The sequence below is a fragment of the Ailuropoda melanoleuca genome, chromosome 1 (assembly GCF_002007445.2).
Source record: "Ailuropoda melanoleuca isolate Jingjing chromosome 1, ASM200744v2, whole genome shotgun sequence".
Classification (NCBI taxonomy): Eukaryota; Metazoa; Chordata; class Mammalia; order Carnivora; family Ursidae; genus Ailuropoda; species Ailuropoda melanoleuca.
Window position 1 is genome coordinate 196,392,293 of NC_048218.1, and position 22,896 is coordinate 196,415,188.

At 40.1% G+C, this 22,896-nt stretch overlaps 1 protein-coding gene across 4 annotated transcripts in view; it reads left to right on the forward strand.

Moving 5' to 3' along the window:
- Window positions 1–22,896, forward strand: part of CHRM2 (cholinergic receptor muscarinic 2) — a 145,005-nt gene that overhangs the window by 76,752 nt on the left and 45,357 nt on the right. The gene's annotated exons all lie outside the window — the stretch shown is intronic.

Genomic DNA, 22,896 nt, shown 5'->3' on the forward strand with positions numbered 1-22,896 from the left:
TATATATATATATATATATATATCTTTATCTTTATCTTTATCTTTATCCATTCATCTATATCCATTCATCTATGGATGGACACTTAGGTTGCTTACATATCTTGGCTAAATAATGCTTCAATAAATATAGGGGTGCATATATGTTTTTGAATTAGTGTTTTTGTTTTCTTTGGGTAAATACCCATTGGTGGGATTACTGGATCATAAGGTAATTCTGTTTTTAATTTTTTGAGGAACCCTTGTGCGCTGCTGGTGGGAATGCAAATTGGTGCAGCCACTGCGGAAGACACTATGGACTTTCCTCAAAAAATTAAAAATGTATCTTACTTTTTGATGCTTGTGAGGTTTTATTGAAAAAACTAATCGAAGACACCTACTTAGCCTTTAGAGGCTGAGCTGAGCCTCAGGAGGAGGTGTCCTTGAGGGCACAAGGAATGCAGCTGTCCTTTGTAGCAATCTTTATTTTGAACACCTAGTGTAGGTGTTGGCCCATTACCCTAGTGAGATAATGACATAAAAAATGCAGTATTTAAGGTCTGTCATTTTTATCTCATTGGGACCCACTGTCATCTTCCTGAAGGTCCTCACCCTCTGGAAGCTGGAGCTGGAAATTTCCATGAGAGGACCCCCATCCAAACAAGCCACAGCAAGCACTTTCTAACTTCCGCTTCGTGCGATGGGAAACGCAGGCTCTTGAGTCCGGGCAGCTTCCCAAAGCTCCTCTTCCTCCACGCCTTAGGAAGTGCCCCTGGCCACTGGTCCTCGAGGACCAGCATCAGTCCTGTTACTCAAAACCAGTAACAAACAGGGACCCCCGCAGGACTCAGTTTTCAAAGTGCCTATTTTGAAAGATAAAACACATTTTAGTCAGGAAGCCCAAAGTGTCTCTCTCTCATTCTTCAGAACCCACATCCTTTCTCTGTGATGTCTGGCATTTTTAGTTCTCTTGTCCCTTTACCCTTTCATTTAACACATCACTCCTTGACAGAGGCTCACCTTCACTGTCGGGGAAGAATAACCCCAGGGCAGGCTGTTTGCTCTTCATCCTCTGTGGGGAAGAGGAATGCAGAGAAATAATTTAGTTTTTCCCAAATCTCTTTATCCTCTTTGATTTTTCTCATGCTTTGCTGGTTTGCAGGCACTCACTGGGGCGGCCACAGACAATGCACTAGAGAATTTTTTTTTTTAATTCCGCTCTTTTCTTCTCTCTCTCTCTCTTCCTTTTTTTCTCTCCCTTCAAAATCTGTCTTTGTCCTTCACATCATTGTCTAACCTCTGACTGTCAGAGTCTTCATTCCCAGCTAGGAGCTGCGATGTGTTCACATTTCCATTTTAATCATAGCCTCTGAGGGTTGGAAGGGAACTTGGAGGTCACCAAGCCCAGCTCACACAGGGGCTCTGTCTTCAGCTCATGTAACAGACAGGCATTTAGCCTTTCAGTGGACACTTCCAGTTTCGGGAAGCTCCCTGTTTTGTACTGCAGCCCATACCATTACGGGAGCACACCCGTCATCAGGGATCTTTCCGATTTTCAGCTGTCATCTGTCACCTGGTGACATCCAGCCATTATGGAGGTTATATCTGGAGCCGTACAGAATAAATCTATCACCTCTTAGACATGTTATCTCTTTTCATGTGCTCCTCTTATTGTATGCCTTCAATGATTCCTGAATCAGTGTGGCCTCCTGACTTGTTTCTTTAATTTCTGGTGGAAATAATTTAGTTTACAACTGCTGTTATACCCCCCAAATTGAAAACCAAGTATACAATAGGAACATAAGTGAGATAGAATTTTTTTGTTTCCTTTACTAATGCAGCCTAAGACCCTTTGCATTGTAATATGAATTCTTCAATTATATTGCTATATGCATCTATGATACAGGCTGTTTCTATTAGGCTACAAACAGACCCCAAGCTAATATTTCATTGACCAAAATTCATTTCCTCAATCAGCGATCTTTAACCTGGTATTATCTTCCAGGAACATTTTAGGGCAAGAGGAAAAGAGGCTCTTGCAAAGACACCCCCACCTCGCCATCATAAAAAGGCAGCAATAAGAACGAACAAGCTTTTCAAGGTAGTATCATGTTTTGTTTTGTTTTTTTTAAAGATTTTATTTATTTATTTATTCGACAGAGACAGAGACAGCCAGCGAGAGAGGGAACACAAGCAGGGGGAGTGGGAGAGGAAGAAGCAGGCTCCCAGCGGAAGAGCCTGATGTGGGGCTCGATCCCATAAAGCCGGGATCACGCCCTGAGCCAAAGGCAGACGCCCAACTACTGTGCCACCCAGGCGCCCCTCAAGGTAGTATCATGTTTTAAATTGATACAGTGTCAGATGATCTTACAGGAAGTCAGCTGGAGAATGGAAGAGATTAAAATGGTCTGTATGCTTACTTACAGAGAACACAAGATATCTCAAATTAAATTCCACAAAAAAAATGTGCATACTCATAAATATAAGCAAAAACATTGGCAAATAGACTCAGAGAGTTTAATACATATAGACACCGCCTTTTCCTATATACAAAAGGGGATATCTGGACTCCTATTTAAACACAAGGGCAGGATCAAATTGAAAATCACGCATAGCTCTGTGGCAGACAGGACTCTCAGGGATGTGAATGTGGGCTTACCAACAAACCATGGCTACAGTAAGAGGACTAAAGTGACCCTCCAAGTTGGTTTTCTCCATGGAAGCAGGGGCCTCTGACAGCAGGGCGTGAAGGAAGCTGGTAGAGAAGCAGCCGCATCTGCCAGGCCACTGAGTAGGCTCTCCATTGAGAGATACCTATAGGTAGGTATGGATTTGCAGGTGCACATAAGCACAGAGAAGAGCTCTAAGGGAAGGATGCACAGAGTGGGAAGTGCAAGAAATGGTGTATGTGTGGGTGGGGAGGACTGGGTAAGAGGTCAACTAGAAGAAAGCGAAGGATTAAGAAAAAAAAAATAAAACAAAAACCCCAATAAACCTTGAGTTTGGTATCAGTCACATGTATAGTATGGAGAATCTTCCTGGAGACCTTCTCACCTCAATTTTTAAGAACATGTTTCCTTGTTTTTATGAACATTAACTATTACATTCCAGCTAACATTTATTGGGCACTTTGCTGTGGACCTGGCTAAAGGCTCGTTTATTTCATATAGTATCTCAATTAATCCTTAAAAGTTGGTGATCCGTTGTGCTTTTTTGTTAGTGAAGAAGATGGCAGAGAGCAGAAAGGCTAAATGATTGTCCAAGATTGTGCTTCTAGTACTTCAAAACCAGCTTAGAAATAAGATAAAAGAAAAAAAAAGAAATATGATCAAAGAGTTTAAGCACCATGACATGCTTTCATGTTGACCCAAATGACCTCCAAGAGTCAGCTTAATTCTTCTGATCTTGCACAAATTGTATTATATGGAATGAAAAACAGCAATATGTTGACATGGAGGGAGAACCAGAGCGGGAACTTTGACAGAGTTTATCCTGCCTTGCTCCTAGCTAAATTCCCCCAGGTAAATCATCCAACTCCTAGAATCAGTTGCCGCAGCTGGCAAATGGGAGTAACAACCTATCTCAGGGGTTTTCCTGTAAATCAAGTTATAAAATGCTTGTGAAGGAAAAAGTAATGTATGAATGCAAAGTATTTGGGTCCTGTAATCAGAAGGCCTTCAGGAACTTTGAGAATGGAAGCAAAATCCATGATATAAACTGATAAATTATATTAAATCATTTTTTTGTATTGATTTGTAAAGCATTTTTGGAGCACCTGCAAATCAGGAATTGTGCAGAGCAAAGTGAGATACAAAGATAATGTAAGACATACCTCTTCCCTCAAGAGGTTTATAATCTAAAGAGTGTTTACTGGTATTTGCTGCTATATTTCAGAAAATTAATTTTATTTCCAGCATGTATTTGTTTATGTGATAATAAAGAATACTAGTATTCTAGGGTTTCTTGTGTCTGAAAACACCGGAAACTGAGATTTTTAGTCTTGATTTTGGTTTGGTTTGATTTTTATCCACTCCAGTACAGAGTATGTACCTTAGCTCAGTACCACTATTTTCTGTGCTGTCTTATATTCAGACTCACTACAAATAGAATGATGCTACTCATTTGTAAATATATTTATTAAATCACTTGAATCTGGAGATGCATAGCAGTTTTAAAATACTTAATCTACATTCAAATTAAAGGCAGAAAGGTGTGAAAATATTTCTGGAGGAAGCAATTTTCTTCAAAAAGGAAGGAAAAGACCTCGAGGGCCTCTCCCTGACTCTGTAGAACCCTGTGGTTCACTCTTACCAGCTTCTAGGTTCTTGGTTACAGATGCAGAGAATGGTGACCAGTAAAATTATTAGAGTCACTTTCCAAGATGGACTGTATGCGCAGGGTAGCAAAGAGTTTTAATCACTAGATTCCTTCTATTGAAATTCCTGCCCAGATAAAATCTGCCATTTTATGTCAGCCAGATTGTTTTTGCTTCTCATTCCCAGTGAAAACTTGAGCAAATCATCATTATCCCAGCAGATTGAGGAAGGGTTCAGCCCATCTTATATCTAAAGCCAGAAAGTAGCTGGAAAACCGTGAAATTAGTCACTAGAAAAGCAGTTGGGGAGGATTTTTTTTTCTTTTTTAGATGTGGAGGTGGTTGAGAAAGGAAAAAAATGAAAAGAAACAGATATTTGATCAGATAAAAGGTATGTGTATGCCTCTTTTTCTTAAGTTTTTGCCATTTTCTCATGATCTAAGGATGGGGAGTATTAGAATGGTAGAAATAATGTTACAAATAGGATGTAAAATTGAGGAGAAAATACAGTAATTGAAGTATTGGGAGCTTTTCTACTTGGATAATAACAAAGGTTAATGTAGACATGCAGTAAAGTGATTATCAACTTAAGTAACAACACAGTCTTCTCCATGGAAAACTTACTATAGTTTTTTCATCATTTCTGGTTTGCCCTTCTGCCCAGGAGGTGTCTTCAGTTATGTCCCACACCAGTTAACCTGTCTAGAATTGCTGCTAAGGACCTCTGCTTCTTTAGAGAAAATTATTTTTTCCCCAGGATATTATCATTTATAATTTACAGATCAAGACACAGAGATCAAGGACCTTGAGGAGTCTGGAGTTGATGGGATCTGGTGGTGGGGTTGAGTGCAGATAAGAGGCTTCCCAGCACAGAGTCAGGAGGAAAAATAGGGTGTAACTGGAGAGAAGTCAGTAGGTGGCAAAGGTGGATGACTAGGGCTTTCTCTCTTTATAGCCTCAATTCCTGACAACGTAAGAGACTAGAGACAATTGTGAGACTTTGGGGAAATTTGTGAAGATTAGTGAAGGTTTGAAACAGCTAATGAGAGAGTTTGGATGGAGAACTGATTAAGGAGAACCCTGGTGAGGTTGGGGTCTTGTCTTAACCATGGTTCCAGTCCTCCTGGCGGGTGATTGTCAGCAGCAGCAGGAAGTAGTTAACTCTGCCACTGGAGCGACTGGTACATTTCACGAGAAGGATTCTGGAATAGTAAGGAACGAGTGATCCATGTCCACTAGAGGGTAAAGAAACGGACTATGGAGTATTGTCTAGATAGGGATGGAAATGAGGGAAGGAGGTTAGGGAGAAACCTAATAACTGGAAGGAAAATAGAGGGTCGAGTAGGGATCTCTCTATAGTTAAGAAGATAGTTAATTAGAAGAAAGGGAGAGAGCAAGAGTACTAAGTTGGAGTCAGCGGAATATTAAAGTTTATGATTTTAAAGATGGAATAATTCTGAGTTTTAACAAGGTCGAATTTGTGCCAAAGGGAATGGATCACTGAAACCAAGTGGAAATGAGGGCAGATGGAGTCGAAGAGGTCAAGGAAATGTTACTCTAGGACACTGAGTGGGTTAACTGTGGATATTTAAATCCCTCGAGTGGTTAGTGGGATCGAAAATGTAGAAGAATATCATGCATCTAGAGCCAGAATCTTCTCAAAACATGGTTGGGTGTCCATGGATTTGGCTGAATGGAAATAGAGGGGTTAAATGGCAAGAGCATCAAGTTGTTTCTATTCGGTAATGAGTTTGAACAATGAAAAGAAGTGAGAAGTCTCTCCTGCACACGTGCACAGAGAGCGAGGAGAGAGCGGTCTACAGTGGATAATCCAGGGAGGTAGCATCCTCAGAGATGAGAAGCAGAGGCAAGTCAGTTCACATGGATCCACAGTTCGCAGAGCAGGAAGGGAAAGGAGGAAACCCATGGAAAGCAACCAAGGTGAAGTGAAAGAGGGTGGTAACTGGAGGGGCTGTGATTTGAGTCAACGATGAAGGACATCCAGAACAAGTGACAAGATAGCATTAGCCAACTGGAACATTGATTTAAAGATGTGTCTACACTTAGTCACACAGACATGCTGGGGGGTGTGCCCCACAAGGTAGCATTTGTTGTCTGTGCTTCTGCAAAGAGGCCTGTATTACAGAAGGTAAAGAAGACAGATACTAGTATTTACTACACTGTAGACAAATTATGTCATTTAATCTTTATAAAAACTCCCGAATGTATGCGTAATTATCCTCATTTTTTAAAAGACGAAGACATCGAATCTCAGAGAGGTAAAATAATTCTTCCAAGGTTATTAATGCCAGCAAGTGCTTAGTACAAAAATCCAAACACAGGTTTGTCTGATATTCTTTCTGTTGTACCAAGAATTGACATCTAGCTCTGGATCTATACTTTGCTCTAGGTGAATCAATTAATTTCTAAGTCTAATTCTTTATATCAAAAAAATAGCAATATCAGCTTTGTCTAACACTGACTTCTTAAAGGATCAAGTAAGATATATGTAAAAACAGTCTGAAATAAACATAAAACTATACACACGTATATTAACTCCTTCACTCATGAGTCTACTCTTTTTTTTGTATCCTTAAATCCCTGTGAATATAGGGAAATAACTCATTTATTCATTAGTAATCATGTTTCTATAGTATAAACCCCAACTATGAAGAGTTACTAGATGTAGAAATTAGAAATGTTTACCTTTATAAGACTGAATTATTTTCTATAAAGGAAAATTTCTCTAGCAGTGTAAAAGGGATCATGTTCATGCATTCTTTCGAGCACTTGGCATCGTAATATTTTGTTGGTGGTGCCAGTCTAGTGGTGGCAAAATGGTTTCTCATGGTGGTCTTCATTTCCATTTCTCTGATTGCTACTGAGGTGAGCATCTCTTTATTTGTTCATTGGTTGTAAATGTTTCCTTTCCTATGAAATGTCCATAACATTTTTGGTCATTTATTGCCCTTTTCTATTAAGACCTTCCATGTCATAAATGTTGAGTTTGCATCAAGAATATGAAATAAGGTGTCCACAGCCACACGGTAAATTGGTGTAAGAGCCCAAACTAGGACTGAACTAATCCAGTACTTTTACACAAATCATGGTCTCTTTTTGACTGAGATTCCTCCTCCTCGAACAAGAGTGGGCACCTGAGTGAGGCTGTTAGCCTGGGACCCTGTGGGATATCCAGCTAGGATGGATCTTGTTACTTCAGCTTTATTCTTCCAACAGAAATGAAACAAAATGTGCCAGAAACATCAATATCCAGGGAACCCTGTCAATTTTGATGATACATGGAATTTGTTGTAAAGCAACCATGAGCACAGAAGTCCCAGTCTGGAGAGAGGTGGGGGTTAATGTAGATATGATTTGAAACCTCGTGTAAGATATATGATAGGCATTAGAGCAATGACAGTCGGAGCCACAAATATAAAATGTGACTTGCGAGAGAGGCTGGCTGGCTGGTCAGTGTTAGGTTTTATTACTGCAGCCTACTTCCCCTTTGTCTCATGGTATTTATAATGTACTTGATAGTTTGCCATTCTCTCTGTTCTGACTGCATATGAGGAAAGGGGGAATGGGGGACTGGCATATAAGGAGACAGAGGGAAGTGATTTTCTGTCATTTCCTAATGATATCCTCAAATAATAATTTGAGATCTGGAATGGAAGAATACCGTACAGGTGGAATATTTTAGTGAATTCACTCATTCATCAATTCATTCATTCTCTCACTCCTTCCCACCCCCCCATTCATTATTTTAAGCACTAAATCATTTTGCTTGAACAATATGCTGAGTTGAGCTAGAGGGGAATCGTGTTTTTCTATTTGAAATGACATCCTGTGGTCTACACGCATTCTTTGCCTTGCCACCTGCTGTCAGTTTCTTGGGTTCTGCCCACCATCTCTCCTTCTTGCTTATTACTTTCTCCTCCTTTTTCAGTGGCTCTTAGATTGGAGAAAATATAGCATCCATTGAGCTTTTTGCATGCAACTGAGGTGACTCTCCTATGAGACACCCAGGGTCTGCGTCCCTAGCCCCATAAACACTGGGCTGACACCATGGACCTTCAGGGTGGTAGGAGAAGAACACCAGTCCTTGATAAGTTCCAGCACATGTTCTGGGAGATGAGCCCCATGGCTGTGGGCTGATTTTCATGCCAAGGGCAGAAGTAGATGTGAGGGCATGTGGGGTTGTGGAAAGAGAAGAGGGCAGACAGCCCACGGCAAACTTTCGAAGACACTCAGTGATCTCTTTCCAATATTTGGTATAGGACAAATAGTTCCTTGTTTCTAATATGACAGTTTAAAATATAATATTTGTAACTCTACCTTGTTCTATCACTACAACATGCAAAATATTCCTTTTGAAACAATACTTTAATTATCGCCCTACATCTCTCGTTTTTAATTCCCCTCTCTCCATCCGTTCCTTAAAACCACCCTTCCTTCCTTCCTTCCTTCCTTCCTTCCTTCCTTCCTTCCACTGTTATTCCCATATGCTCTTTATTGAGCTAGTATGAAGATCTTGTAATCCAACCCTGTCATTTTAAAGAAGAGGAATTGAAGGCCAGGGGCTTTGTTGAGCTTGCTTAAGTTTTTAAATCCTGAAGCTCAGGTCTTCTGTCTTCTAGACTAGTATCCTGTACTCGTCGTGACCAGAGTGGATAGTCCAGGAAACTCCCTCACAGATGACACCTCTGACAGCCTTGCAGATGAGCTCCCTTTTCTGTTGTTGTTGTTGAATATTTGGAGACTGAGCCACTAAGTACCCCAAGGTTTATTGCCCCATACCGCTGCCTTTGTGGTGTTGACCAATGGACCTCACAGAGACCTTATAGAGCCCTTATCCTCTGTGATAGCGTGCCAGAATGCAACTCAATACAAAGATGGCTTTTCTGGTACACTTACTTTCTGGGATTCTCCAAAATCACAAATATCTTGGTTATATGAGGGGTTTACTCTATTTTACCTAACCTTAGGAACCCATTTTTAGTAAAATGTCACATCACACAGGACATTTCAGTTATACCACATGCACAATAGTTCATTCAACAAATGTGATCTCTTTGAATACCAGTCATGCGCATTAAACTGACAGGCAGTGAAAATATAAGGGACAGATATGACTTTTATCCTCAGAGAGCTTATAAGCTAGTGGCAGAAATGGACACATAAACCAAAACTTCAAACCCTGTGCCAGAGCAAGCATGACATATCCTAAGATTTAAAGAATGATCCAGTGTTTTCAGGCAGACAGAGCAAGCCAGAAGGCATGGCTGCATCAGAGAGGCAGTGCCTCTTGCTTGCTGGACCCCTCAGCAGGGGTCCATCAACACTGCCGACTGACGGTGGAGGCAGGAAGACTGAGTATGATCTAGAAAGCAGCCTCCTGCCTCAGAGAAGCACACACAATCTGCCATTTTCCTGCCCAACGTCCCGTCCACACCATGCTGGTGAGAGGGGAGCTTGGGCCAGAGCTGAACTAGTCAGCTATGTAACAGGAAATTGATTGTGGTGGGGAAATGGCCTCTTGAACATGGGAGGGCCTCTGGATCTCTGCTACTTAGACAAGTCAGAAACTCTGTGTTCTTCCTTGATTGTAACACAGACTATGGTAAGACTGGCACGTTCATAAGCTACCAAAATGGAGGAGGAAATAACCCAAGGCTACCCAGATTTGTCTCTCCTATTCTTCATTATACACACATCTACATGTTTTCTCTCAGAATGTCATTATCAGAAGTTGGTGACCTGTCTGAGCAAGTTATCCAAGTATACGTTTGGTTTTGTGTGAAATCCCAAACTTTCAGCATTCTTTCTTTTACTTCTTGTTCATCTTATTTCTGGAATCAAAATAATCATTCCACAATTCTGCCAGCTTCTCCCTCCGCATTATCTGTCTTTCCATAAGATCCTATAAACTTGCGTATTATCATCCACTAATTCAGGTTATTTTATTTATTTTGACTAACACTCATGCATTTTCCTCTTCGTGGTCAGTGGACTCCCTATCTGAACACCTTTCTGATCATTTTTCTGCACGAACCACAATAAGTTCATGGAACTACAAACAACCCAGGAAGACTGAAATATAGGAAAGACATGAAAGACTTGAAAAGATAGCTGTGATGGATATATTTTATTCTCCAGTCTTTCACCTTACTTAGTGCCACAGGAAGCCGAGCTATATGGACTGTATCCATGGGTTCTCTGCTGCCATTTGGGTTTAACCAATGGGAGACACCAGAAGATGATCAGAATGCAAGAGAAGAGTTAGGTTAGGGTATTTATTCCCTCATCTCCTTCTGCCAGGTCACTATAGATTGCTGCATCCCTCTACTGAAGGCCAGAGTTCCAGTCAGGCAGCCCTTGGCACAGAGTTACATCCTGGTTCCAGGAATCTCTTTCTTCTCTTCCTCCTCCAGGCCTAAGGGTATCAGTGAGCCCTGCTTGTACTGTACCCTAAGTCAAGTACTGCACTTTCCTTTCTTGGTTCTCTTAGGGCATTCTCATAGATCTGTGTTCTAGGTAGTAGGATAAGTGAGCCTGAGGCTCAGAATAGAATTTCTAGGATAAAAGTATAGATTGGTAGTTGACGTTGGGGATGGTGTGCAGAACAAGAAAGGAAAATGGCTGAGGAGAGAAGGTTAGAGAGTGCTTATAGGTTCTCTAAGGGATGTTTCTCTCAGTGTTCTTGCCATATTATCCTCTTCCCTTTTTTCCATGAGTATTTCTCCCATTCAAGAACATATATATAATGGCCAAATTATAGCTGTGAAAGAAATGAGTGGTTCTTTAAGGGGCAAAACAAAAGTAAAAATCTTTATTTTAAAAATTTTTAAAAAGATTTATTTATTTATTTTAGAGAGAAAAAGCAAGAGTGGGGGGGGCAGAGGGAGAGGGAGAAAGAATCTCAAATAGACGCTGCACTGTGCATGGAGTCCTATGTGGGGCTTGATCCCACGACCCTGAGAGCAGGACCTGAGCTGAAACCAAGAGTCGGACACTCAACTGACTGTGCCACCCAGCCACCCCAAAAGTAAAAATCTGTAGAAAATAATTTTTGATATGTGACAGTCATGGCATATTTGAATCTGTATAATAACAAGTTTTATTATAAATTCTTTAACATGTGCTATGTATTTAACAGCAGAAAGAAGTGCTTTAGTCAGACTACTTTTCCCTAATAACATTTCTCACTGGCTGCTTCCATTGTTTTCTCCTTTTTATGGCACATTAATTTAAATGGAGCAGACCTTGCTCTCTACAATAATTGTCATTTAGTTGGATGTTAATTATTTTCACAGGTAGAGTAACCACAGGATAAACCATTTTTCACAGTTTCCTTTATTGCTTCAGGAGTCCCAGTTTCCATTTAGCCATAAAAGAATTTTAAACATTTGTGATTTCTTTAACACTGACCAACTCCCCTTTTGAGAAAAACATTCACCTTTCCTCTCAATGTTTCATGACCAGATTCTAAAAATGTGCCCTCACTGCTTCCTTCACTAGCCAAGTCATTTGAGACTCGAGTCATAACACTCAAGTAATCAATTCAGTTTTTATAAATTATGTTCCTGGCCCAAATAATAATACTGTGAGTGAAAATGGCACTTTTAGTGACTTTTTTCTTTTTCTTTTTTTTTATGTTTCTACTTGGTACATGTTTACTTCCTTGGAATATTCCTGCCTTTAGTCTCTCACCTCCTACTTGACTCCTTATTATTTCCTCAATGGCAGAGTCTCAATTTCAATGATAGAATAAAATGGGACGCATTCTACTCTATGTAGCATGTCATTCATCAAATTCCAACTATGAATTGTGTTTCCACAGCCACGATGGAACATGGTTCAGCTTCCCCATTTCACCCCCATGAGGAGCGTCTTAGCCTATTTTTCCCCATGTTCTTAAGAAGGCATATTGGCTCTGTCAAGCCATTGGAGTCTTAGAAAGTATGGCTCCTGGTCTTAGCCGTTGATTTTGCACACACACCAATATTTGGGAAATTCTTTATGCTCTTTGGTGCTTAGTTTTTTTGTTGTTTTGTTTTTTAATACTATCTTGAGACTAAGTTGGTAACAGTGGACCTGCTGGGGCACCTGGGTGGCTCCTTCAGTTAAACATCCAACTTGATTTCTGCTCAGGTCATGATCTTGGAGTCATAGGGTCAACGCTGCGTTGGGCTCCTCGCTCAGTGAAGAGTCTGCTTCTCCCACTCACTCTGCTCCTCCCCCGCTTGCTTGCTCTCTCTCTCTCTCTCTCAAATAAATAAATAAATAAACCTTTAAAAAACAAAACAAAACAATGAGGACCTGCTCTTTTGATGCCTGAATTTCAACTTGGCATGTTAAACATATGTTATCTATGCAAAGTGTTATGAATCACCATATGAACACTATACTTGTTGTATGCATATAGAATGAGTTTTTATTTTAATTTCTGGTATACAATTTATTGTACTTGAATAAGTGGGTATAATGCATCAACTGATAATTATTGGATATACCTTCTCTCATCCTTATACTGCTCTTAGTGGTAGAATTAACTCAAAAGGAAAAATGTTTGGATTCTCTGTCCACTCTGATGTAGATTTTTGGTGGGAAAAGGAGAGATACTATAATTGTCATCATAGAGAGTAGAATTTAAAAAGAGTTTCGAACAAGTGGGGTGAGCTCGTGAAAAGAAGGAGTCTATTTCAGGATTCTGGAATGGCATAGAATATAGCATATGGCCTTTACGAGAAGAAAGAGAAAGGATTGTTAGTCAGTGGCCTTTTTGTTTTGATTCTTCCTTAGTTTTTATGCATTCTTTTTATGTACTATTTCTTTTCTGTTTGAACTATTTTCTAGATGATCCTTAATATAAATGTACTTTTTAAGGGGAAATGCCAACTCTTAGTCATCTAGAAAAGCTGTTTCACTCTGACCTAAGATTAATGGGTATAGATAGTAACAGGAAGCCCAGATTGGAAATAGATCTGGTTTTGGAATTCTCCATTACAGAACACCAATATATTAAATAGATATAAGTGGAGCTTATCAGTTGCAAAGGAGACAGGAAGCCTCTACCCACACCCCCACCCCCTTGCCCAGTGGGTTTGAAAATTACTAATGTACTTCTCTTCTGTTGTTAGGCCATCTTCTTATTATCCTTTGTTATTAAATAAATGGGGACTGCTGACACATGAGCCTCAACTCAGGTCCCTTTGCCTGTGGTTATATAGTTAGTTTCCAGGAGGGTTGTTTAATGTAAACAGAAGTAACAAACCAATGCAGGCAGGGAGCAGAGAGAGGGAATGGGACCATAAGAAGCGTTTTTCTTTTTCTTTTGCTCTTACCATACCCATTTTACCAGAAGATATGTGCAAGCAGTAGCATGACGACCCCTTTTCCCACTGACCCTTCGGCAGACGCTGGACATGTACTACTTAGAGGCTACGTCTGGGGTGAGGGGAAGTGAGCCCTGCGGCCTACCACGTAAGGATTCTCCACCCTCCAGGTCTCCTCAAGGAGCACCTAATGGGAGAAGTTATTTAGGCCAGGGTTGACAACCATCTTGGCTGGCCCTGTAGGCCAAGTGCCAAAATGCCACTTTAATTTGTGCTGAATAGACAAGTACATAAGTCAGGAACTCATGGGGGCAGGAAGCCAAGGCTTTGAATGGCCACTTCTGTGCCTTTTCCAGCCCATCTTTTGGAGGCAGCCCATTCCTATCAACACAAAAGCTGTCATTGTGCTTTTCCCCCTAAAATAACTCTATTAAGGAAGGAACCAAGTAGTGTCATTATTGGCATGGTGTTCAGTGGGTTCTGATTTCCAAGTTGTTGACTTACTACTGGTCCACTGATTTGATGCTCCTGCAAGTGAACCAGAGTGCAGAGTTAAACAGTCTGACAAGGACGTAAGTCAGAGAAAGAAAATGAGTAGATTTATTTGCTTTGCAATGACATCCTTAATATTATGAAAATACTGGATTATTCTTTTGGACTATTGCTTAGTGATGCCCAAGAAATGAGTTAGGATCTCTGAAAAATGAGGATCTACCATGGGAAGACAAATATTTATCTGAGAGGCCACAAGGCATGTACCAGGACTGCGAGTCTCTGTATTTTTTTTTTTTAAGATTTATTCATCTGTTTTAGAGAGAGAGCAGGAGGGAAGGGCGGAGGAAGAGGGAGAGAGAATCTCATTCAGACTCCACCTTCAGCACAGAGCCTGACATGAGGCTTGATCCCACAACCCTGAGATCATGACCTGAGCCCAAACCAAGAGTTGACATAACACTCAACCCAAGTGGCTCTGAGTCTCTGTATTGTATTAAACATCTAGTGTCTCATCACTCCTCATTCAGTTAAAAAGGTTTGATTTTTGTTTTGGGGGGGCTTTTTTGTTTGTTTTTGTTTTTCTTTTTACTGAATATACAAGATGTTTTGTTGAATTCTGAAACCAATTTAAAAGTATTATGACCTCTCGGTGCATAAGAAATCTTCATATCTAGATTAAAATGTAAAGATTTTATTGAAGCCACATCTCTAATTAATCAAAGCATGTTCTCAAGAATTAAATCAGTTCACTAAGAAGTCAAGTTAATTTTTGATATTTAATGAACCAAACTAGAACTTTAATAACTTAAATACTTGCCATTTAATCACCTGATTTGGAAAAATAACAATCATTCCTTGTGGCGGCTTGATACAATGCAGCCTTTGAATTTGGGGGCACATCTTGAAACTGATGAAACTGATGTCGTTTAAAAAAATCTTCCATTTTTCTAGTGAGAATTTGACAAATTATTAGTTAACAGCATATTTGTATGCTGATGGGAATGAACCAGAAGAGAGAGGAGGAAAACTGGCAGAGATGCCTTGAGGTAGATGAGAAAAGATGGCACCTGTTGAACAGAGGAGACATTGTCTCCAGCTTGGATCCTGGGGCTTCGTCTCTGGTCGCAGCAGGCTAGGCAGAGCGTTTGGGCCCTGATGCTCGTAGCTGTAAATGGCACCATGGGAGCATGTGGACGTTTTCTTTAACTCCTATGTATTTTCTCATTGTAAGAACAAGGGACAAGGTCATCTGCCGAAAGTGAGAACAGGTGAGGAAGTCCTGGGGCTGGGAAGGGACACAAATGACATGAAACAGCCTTCTAAGGGGGAGAGGATGGAGATGAGCCCCCTGCTGTGTCCTTACTGGCTCTTCAATTGACAGTAATGTTATTATTCCCAAGTTTCAAGAATTTGTGTGTCTATCTAGTCTGTCTAGTCTCAGTAGTTCCCTTGCCTTTGAAAGATGTCTGGAAAAGGGGGCTCAGAGACTATTTTCATGTTTGTGCCCTGGACACCCTGAACCTCTTCTAGGGTAGGCGCTGATGGCACGTGAACAATAGTTACCCAGGTCCTGCTCTGTCTTCCTCTTGTCCCTTTCCTCTTCTCTCCCCTTCATATTCCCTTCCACCTTCCTCTTACTTTCTTTTCCACACGCCTTTCCTCGTCTCTTTCTTCTAATGGTGTTCTCTATACATATCTTTCAGCTAAAAATAAAACTGAGAATTTACCCACCAATAAATTTAAATCACTTATAAATAAATATGTATCTACTGCTAAATTAATTTTTACATTAAAATATATCCCAAAGCAAATAAATATATCCCAAAATATAAATTTTAAAGGGGCTTGTACCCTTCTGCCCAGGATAAGTGATGTGGGTGAGGGAGTAAAAAGGAATTTGTTTATTGAGATAAGGGTGCTGGAGAGATGTAGGCGCCGACATCCATTTCTCGGATTGCCAATCCTCCAGGCCCCTTCTGAGCTCCATCAGAGTGGAAATGGGGGCAGTGCTGACAGAGTTGTTAGATCTTCACAATGTCCCCGCAATGTGGAAGATGTGCTTAAACATGGTCACAGACACCAGTGGCACATTTTTCTGGAAATTTTTGAAGTGGATGATAAAGGACTAGAGCAAACAGTAAAAATGAAATTAAGGATGGGGCCACCCCACCCCGGTTCTCGGAGGCCTCGTGTAGTACAGATACCATACAGGTGGTTCCAGAGGCTCCAGGAGCAGGAGAGGAGCCAGCACGGGAAGGGCAGGAGCTGGGGGGCTGTGCTGCAGCCTGTGACCAAGCAGCTGTGTGTCAGCATGAGAGGAGTTGAAGGAAGGAGTCATTCCCCTGGGCAAAGAGAGACAGAGCTGCTTCTCTGCTGCTGGGTCTTGGGGGATAGCAAGGGCTGGAATAAAGCGGCTCACTGCCCTAGAAGACCACCCCCATCATCCACACAGAGACTGCCATGTTAACCATGTTGCCAGAAGCCCATGGAGTGAGCCGGAAGCTAGGACTGCCTCTTACATAGTACAGGGGTAAAAAACTGTACAAGAGGATGCCCTCCTTCCCCCTTCCCTTCTTCTGACTTCCCCCACATGAGAGGAGCAAGACTGAGGGCGAGGTGGGAAACCACACCCCAGAGCCAGAACACGCCACCCACTCATCGCGAGGTGCTTCTGTAGGAGGAGGCAGCAGGTAGACCAGGCCCCCACCCTACTCCGGAACCAGAGATACAGTGATGGCGGATGTCTTCAAGTGGAGTGGTCACAGGAACTGAAAACATCTGGAATCTCCCTAAGATAACATTAAACAGCAATTTGACCAAGCATGGTTGAGCCAGTGGTGAAGAAAATACTTACAATTTCATGTTTAAAGCTCACTGTATTACACTCAGTAAGCCAATCACACAAGTATAGAACTTAAAGTGAGCTTGGAACCAAACCTTCAAATGACTGCCTATAAAATGTTACCTCAAGATCCTTTCAAAATGATGTGTCTTCAACCAAGTTGCTTCCACTAAAAGTATTTTCACTGTATATTTTTAAGGAAAGCAAACACGTTTCTGTTCAATAAATAGATATAAAAAGTAGTATTTTAAGATACTGTTTCTTTTATTGTTTTTTCATTCTTTAAGATTCACGCTTCGGAGTATATTTTAATGTAAAAATGAGGACAGTAATAGATGTACATTTATTCATTTCTTTATAAATTATATAAATTTATTGGTGAGTAAATTCTCAAACTTTTTAACTGAGAGAGGTATCTAGATGCATTTTGTTAGAGGAAAGATGTAGGAAAAGGAACCTAGAAAAGGAACGTGAGAGGAAGTAGAAGGAAAGACATGTGAAGAGAAGACAGGAGAAAGGAACTCGGAGACAGGCTGACCATTTATAGGGGGATGGGGTGGGGTGTGGAGGGGTGGGGCAAGGAGGGGTGCAGTGAGGCAGGGAGAGGAGAGGTGAAATGAGGAGGACTTGGGTCACCATTGTTCATGTGACATCAGTACCAGTCCCAGAAAAGGATCGAGGTCCAGTGCACTCTTTCAGGCATCTCTAAAGGTAACAGAAGAACTAGAGGGTCTCAGACAACACTGAGGGGCATATAGCCACATTTTAAAAACTCTGGAGTAACAATATTATTGTCAGCTGAATGGGTGGTGGTGGGTAGAGTGCTTGGAGAGAGGGGAAAAGAAATTTGGGTAAATTTAGATAAACTCTAAATAAGAACAGAAAGCCATGCCCTGGTCTTGGGGGTCATCTGTTAGGCCCTTCATATTTAGAATGTGAAAACATCCTTGCAAGTCAAAGTTCATGGAGAAATACAATTTGTGGAAGAGGAAGAATTTCATTTACTTAGAATCGGTTTGGAAAACAACAGTACAAACTCACAAGATATGCTTCACCTGCTAGAGCTTGGTATTGTACTGGGAATAAATACAGCACCTGGTTGCAAGAGCCCAGGAAAGGTCTCGTGAAAATCTACATTTATGCAAAATAGTTTCTGTCCTCCTGGGAAGCTGCCTCAAAGTGAGTCGGAGTTCACTCACAGAAAAATAATTAAACCCCTGAAAGTCGACATATTTATTAAGGACTGAAAGTATGCTCTATACTGTAGTAGGAATTATGATGAAAATACAGTCCTTGTTTTCCAAAGAACTTATCCACTTGTGGGTAAATTGAAGATAAAAAATTGCAACATAGGTTCAATACAGTTATGATTAAGCTCTTAGGCTAGTATTTCCAAAGAGAGAATGCTAGCTGCACTTAATAGAACTGGATTTGTGACATTACATGGATGAATGAGAGAAAGAAGTGTGACGGGGAAGAAAAGAGAGAGAAAATTACTTTTGAGGCAAAACATCGTCCAAGTGTTCAAGAAGAGCAAAACGAAAATAAACAGGAGGGGAGAGAGTAGCAAGTTTAGACCAGAAGAAAAGAAAGAAAAAACGAGATAGGGATACCCAGAGTAATGGAGACCCCACATGCCTAATGCTTTCTTGTTCTCTCTTATTTTCCATTAATTTGTTGAACAAGCATGTACCTCATAAGCACCAGGCATGGTGATAAGGAATGGAAAAAGAGAGTTAAAGAAAACATTTTCCCTACCTTGGAAGAACTTGCAATGCGGGGGAGCAAAGTAGTAAAGCGCTGGTTACATCGCAGTGGGTGACAATGCTTTGCCTGAAAAAGGCAAATGGGAGCTCAGGAGGAAGTTAATAGACCTGCAAGATCTCTTTGCTCCAGGATCTCGGATGTTCTGTTTTCAAGGATGAAAATCGAAGGAAGAACATGCTGAAATTAATGTATGGCGCTGACTTTTCTTTATTCAAGACACACTTCCCCATTAATCTAGTTTGGACAGATCAGCTGTGGTTCATCTGTTCATACCTAGAGGCACGGTTTTGCTAACCAGGGATCTCAGCCCTGATTTCACAGAAGAATCACCTGCCACTGATGCCTGGATCCCACGGCAGAACAATTAAATCAAAGTTACTTGGGCGGAACCTGGGCAAAGGCATTAATTAAAAAAACTTCTCCAGATGATTCTAATGTGCTTCTGGAGTTGAGAACCAGCCGTCTGCATATAGACCTGAACGGACTCCTGCTATAGCGGGTTATCTAAGGTTTATGACTTGGTCCCAGATGCTAGAACAGAGGTAGTCTCTTCTTTTGGTGGCACTTATGTCCTCTCTTGTACTTCCCCTTTGCATACCTCACTGTTTAGTTGAGTCCATATGACATTTGGTCATTGATGAAATAGATTTTTAAAAAAATTTTTTAGGGCGCCTGAGTGGCTCAGTTGGTGAAGCATCTGCCTTTGGCTTAGGTCTTGATCCCAGGATCCTGGGATTGAGCCCTGCTCCCTGCTCTGCAGAGAGCCTGCTTCTCCCTCTCCCCTTCTGCCTCCTCTTGCTCACTCGCATGTCCTCTCTCTCTCTAATAAAATCTTTAAAAAATTTTTTTAAATAGATTTTATTTGTGGAAAATTCTTGTTTTAAAAGTTTGACTGCTAATGTCCTCCATGTTATTCCTTATGTTCCACATATAAAGGAAGGGGAAAATGAAGGGGGGAAATCAGAGAGGGAGATGAACCATGAGAGCCTGTGGACTATGGGAAAAAAACTGAGGGTTTTGGGGGGGGGATGGGTTATCCCAGTGATGGGCATTAAGGAGGGCATGTATTGCATGGAGCACTGGGTGTTATAGGCAAACAGTGAATCATGGAACATTACATCAAAAAACTGATGATGTACTGTATGGTGACTAACATAACATAATAAATTTTTAAAAAAAAGAAAAAATAAAATAAAGCAGAAAAAATATAAACTAAATAAATAAATAAATAAAAGTTTGGCTGTTTGCTGCTATGCCATATATATTGGCTAAAATATGCCCAGCCAAATAATTCTTTCCCAGGTATATTTAGTGAAAAGAAAAAGTGAATTCTGATAGTATGACATCTTCATGAGAATATAATTTTCAAATAATGTATTAGCATCTGTTAATTGCAATCTTTAAGAAATGGGTAAATATATATGTTAATATATATATTTTTGTGACTATTTTATTTTATTAATAATAATATTTTTTTATTATATTATGTTAGTCACCATACAGTACATCCCTGGTTTTTTATGTAAAGTTCGATGATTCATTAGTTGTGTATAGCACCCAGTGCACCATGCAATACATGCCCTCCTTATTTTTAAAAAGGATTTAGGAGCAAATTAAGAACATTTCTATGAAATAATTTATATATCGTTGTTTAACAGAAAACTTCTCCAGCTTTTTCTTGTGCAGATTTTAACTCTTTCTTCCCTATAGATTTTAGAGGCAATGAAGACTAATCCAAATTGTGACATTCTATGACCTCTGTAAGCTTTTTGAATGTTACCTGGACGTTTTGTATTAGGTCTTCTGCTGGTGTTGGCAGTTTAAGGGCTGGAAGCAAAACTGTTTTCAATTGTCTGCCTGCAAGAAATAACCGGAAAATATTACGAGACTAGTGAGCATTGCTAAAACACTTTCTTCTTTCTTTGTCCAGTCTCCCACAGGAAATACAAGATTCCCACCTCATTTTCCTTTACAGATAGGGAAAAAAAAAAAAAGAAAGAAAGAAAAGAAGAGAAAGGAGGTGAAAAGTCTGTTAAGACAGAATTGCCCTTGCCTTCATGGGCAATTAATTGGAGTGTCCCGTCTGTAGGGGTCTGCTGCCCAAGCATACATGGACCCAGTCTCTTTTCTGTTTGTGTCATCTATTCAGTTTTTTTACTGCTCCTTTCTTTTTTTTTTTTTTTTAAGATTTTATTTATTTATTTGACAGAGATAGAGACAGCCAGCGAAAGAAGGAACACAAGCAGGGGGAGTGAGAGAGGAAGAAGCAGGCTCACAGCAGAGGAGCCTGATGTGGGGCTCGATCCCACAACGCCGGGATCACGCCCTGAGCCGAAGGCAGACGCCCAACCGCTGTGCCACCCAGGAGCCCCTACTGCTCCTTTCTGACCGGTGGAACAACTACATTTAATAAAATAAGTGGTAACAGTTTATTAAAAGTGACCAAAACTAATCACAACTCTCAAAATTAAGTTCTTTTCCCTTCTGAAACACACATAGTTGTAATAAATTACTTTCTGGATATTACAGAATCTCGTAGATATTGGAAAACTTGTTGAGTAGGACTCATGGCTGATATAATGCCACAGAAGTTACACCTTGTTTAAATATAACAGGTGCAGTATGAATGGTGGACTTCATAGGTCAAGAATTATATTAAAATAAATACAAATATTAAATCATTATGTTGTATACTTGAAACTTATATAATAATGTATGTCAGTTATATGTCCAAAAGAAAGAATTATATTCAAGTATAGAAATCTACAAATTGATGCAGCGAAGCATTGTGATGAGCTTTTAAATGATAACAAATTAATAACAAAACAGAAGCAGTAATGTTCAGGATGGTTTATGCAGACTACCTTGTCAAAATGCCCTCTTAATCCAGGTATCCAAGCTGCTACAAAAACAACATATATTAAGAGTAAAGGAATTCAAACATCTACATAACAGTTAGGACTCAATTTCTGCTACATGGAAACAATCTAAAAGGAAATGTCTTATTTTACTGTCAATTGCGTAGTTCAGAAGTTGAGGGAATGGAATTGCTACTCTGGATTTACTTGTCATTGACAAAAGCAAATTGATAGGTGAAATAAAAGCAAAAAGAAATGATCAGAGGCAGTGGTCATGCCATTTTATTGTGCAAAGGAAATTTCTAAACAGAAAAGGAGGCATTGGTAAAATTCCATGTCCAGATACTCAAAAAGAAGAAATAGCTCAAAATAATTGGAGGGGTCCAGGAAATAAAATGAGATCAGTCTAATTAAAGCAGTTGTGATGAAAAAGAAAGAGAAGCTCCCACAGACACACGAATGAAAAAAGAACTTTCATCTGATTATATCACAGCAAAGTCCTCTGAAATCAGCCCCCCGCAGGCCAGCCACCAAAGCTATTATTACGAGTTCATGTTTTAAAGGGAACTTTACAATACATATATGAACTAGGATGTGAAGTACAAAAACAAAAATAAATACAAAAGAATGACATGTTGGAAAGATAGGGATGATATTAGGAGGGAAAATACCTAAACGCACTAAGATGTGTTAAAAAAAAAAGGGGGGGGGCACCTGCGTGGCTCAGTCATTTAAGCATCTGACTCTTGATTTTGTCTCAGGTCATGATCTCAGGATCATGAGATAAAGCCCCACATCAGGCTCCTTGCTGAGTGTGGAGCCTGCATAAGATTCTCTCTCTCCCTCTGCCCCTCCACTCGTGCTCTCTCAAAAAAAAGAGAGAGAGAGACTGAGGCTGATGTGGGTGACAAAAACACCTTAAGCCTTTGTTTGGAGAAGCTCAGGGAAAAGCTGGGTCCCCTGCCTTTAGAAAACGGTATAATTTTCACAGATTACCAAAGGGAAAATATTGTTTTGCTTCCACATTTTTCTAAGGAAAATATACTGCAAACTAAAAAGGGCAGAAGAATAATCGATGCCAAAAAAGGGAAAGTTATCATAGGACAGTCTTGTGGTTTGAATCACTGGCTTCTAAATGTTTGTCTTCTGCAAAAGGATATAATAATAATAAAAATAATAATAATAAAACAATTTTCTTGAATTTATTTTATAAAACTATGTTTAATTTAAAGGAGTGGAGGAGATAATGCTAAGTGAAATAAGTCAAGCAGAGAAAGACAATTATCATATGGTTTCTCTCATCTT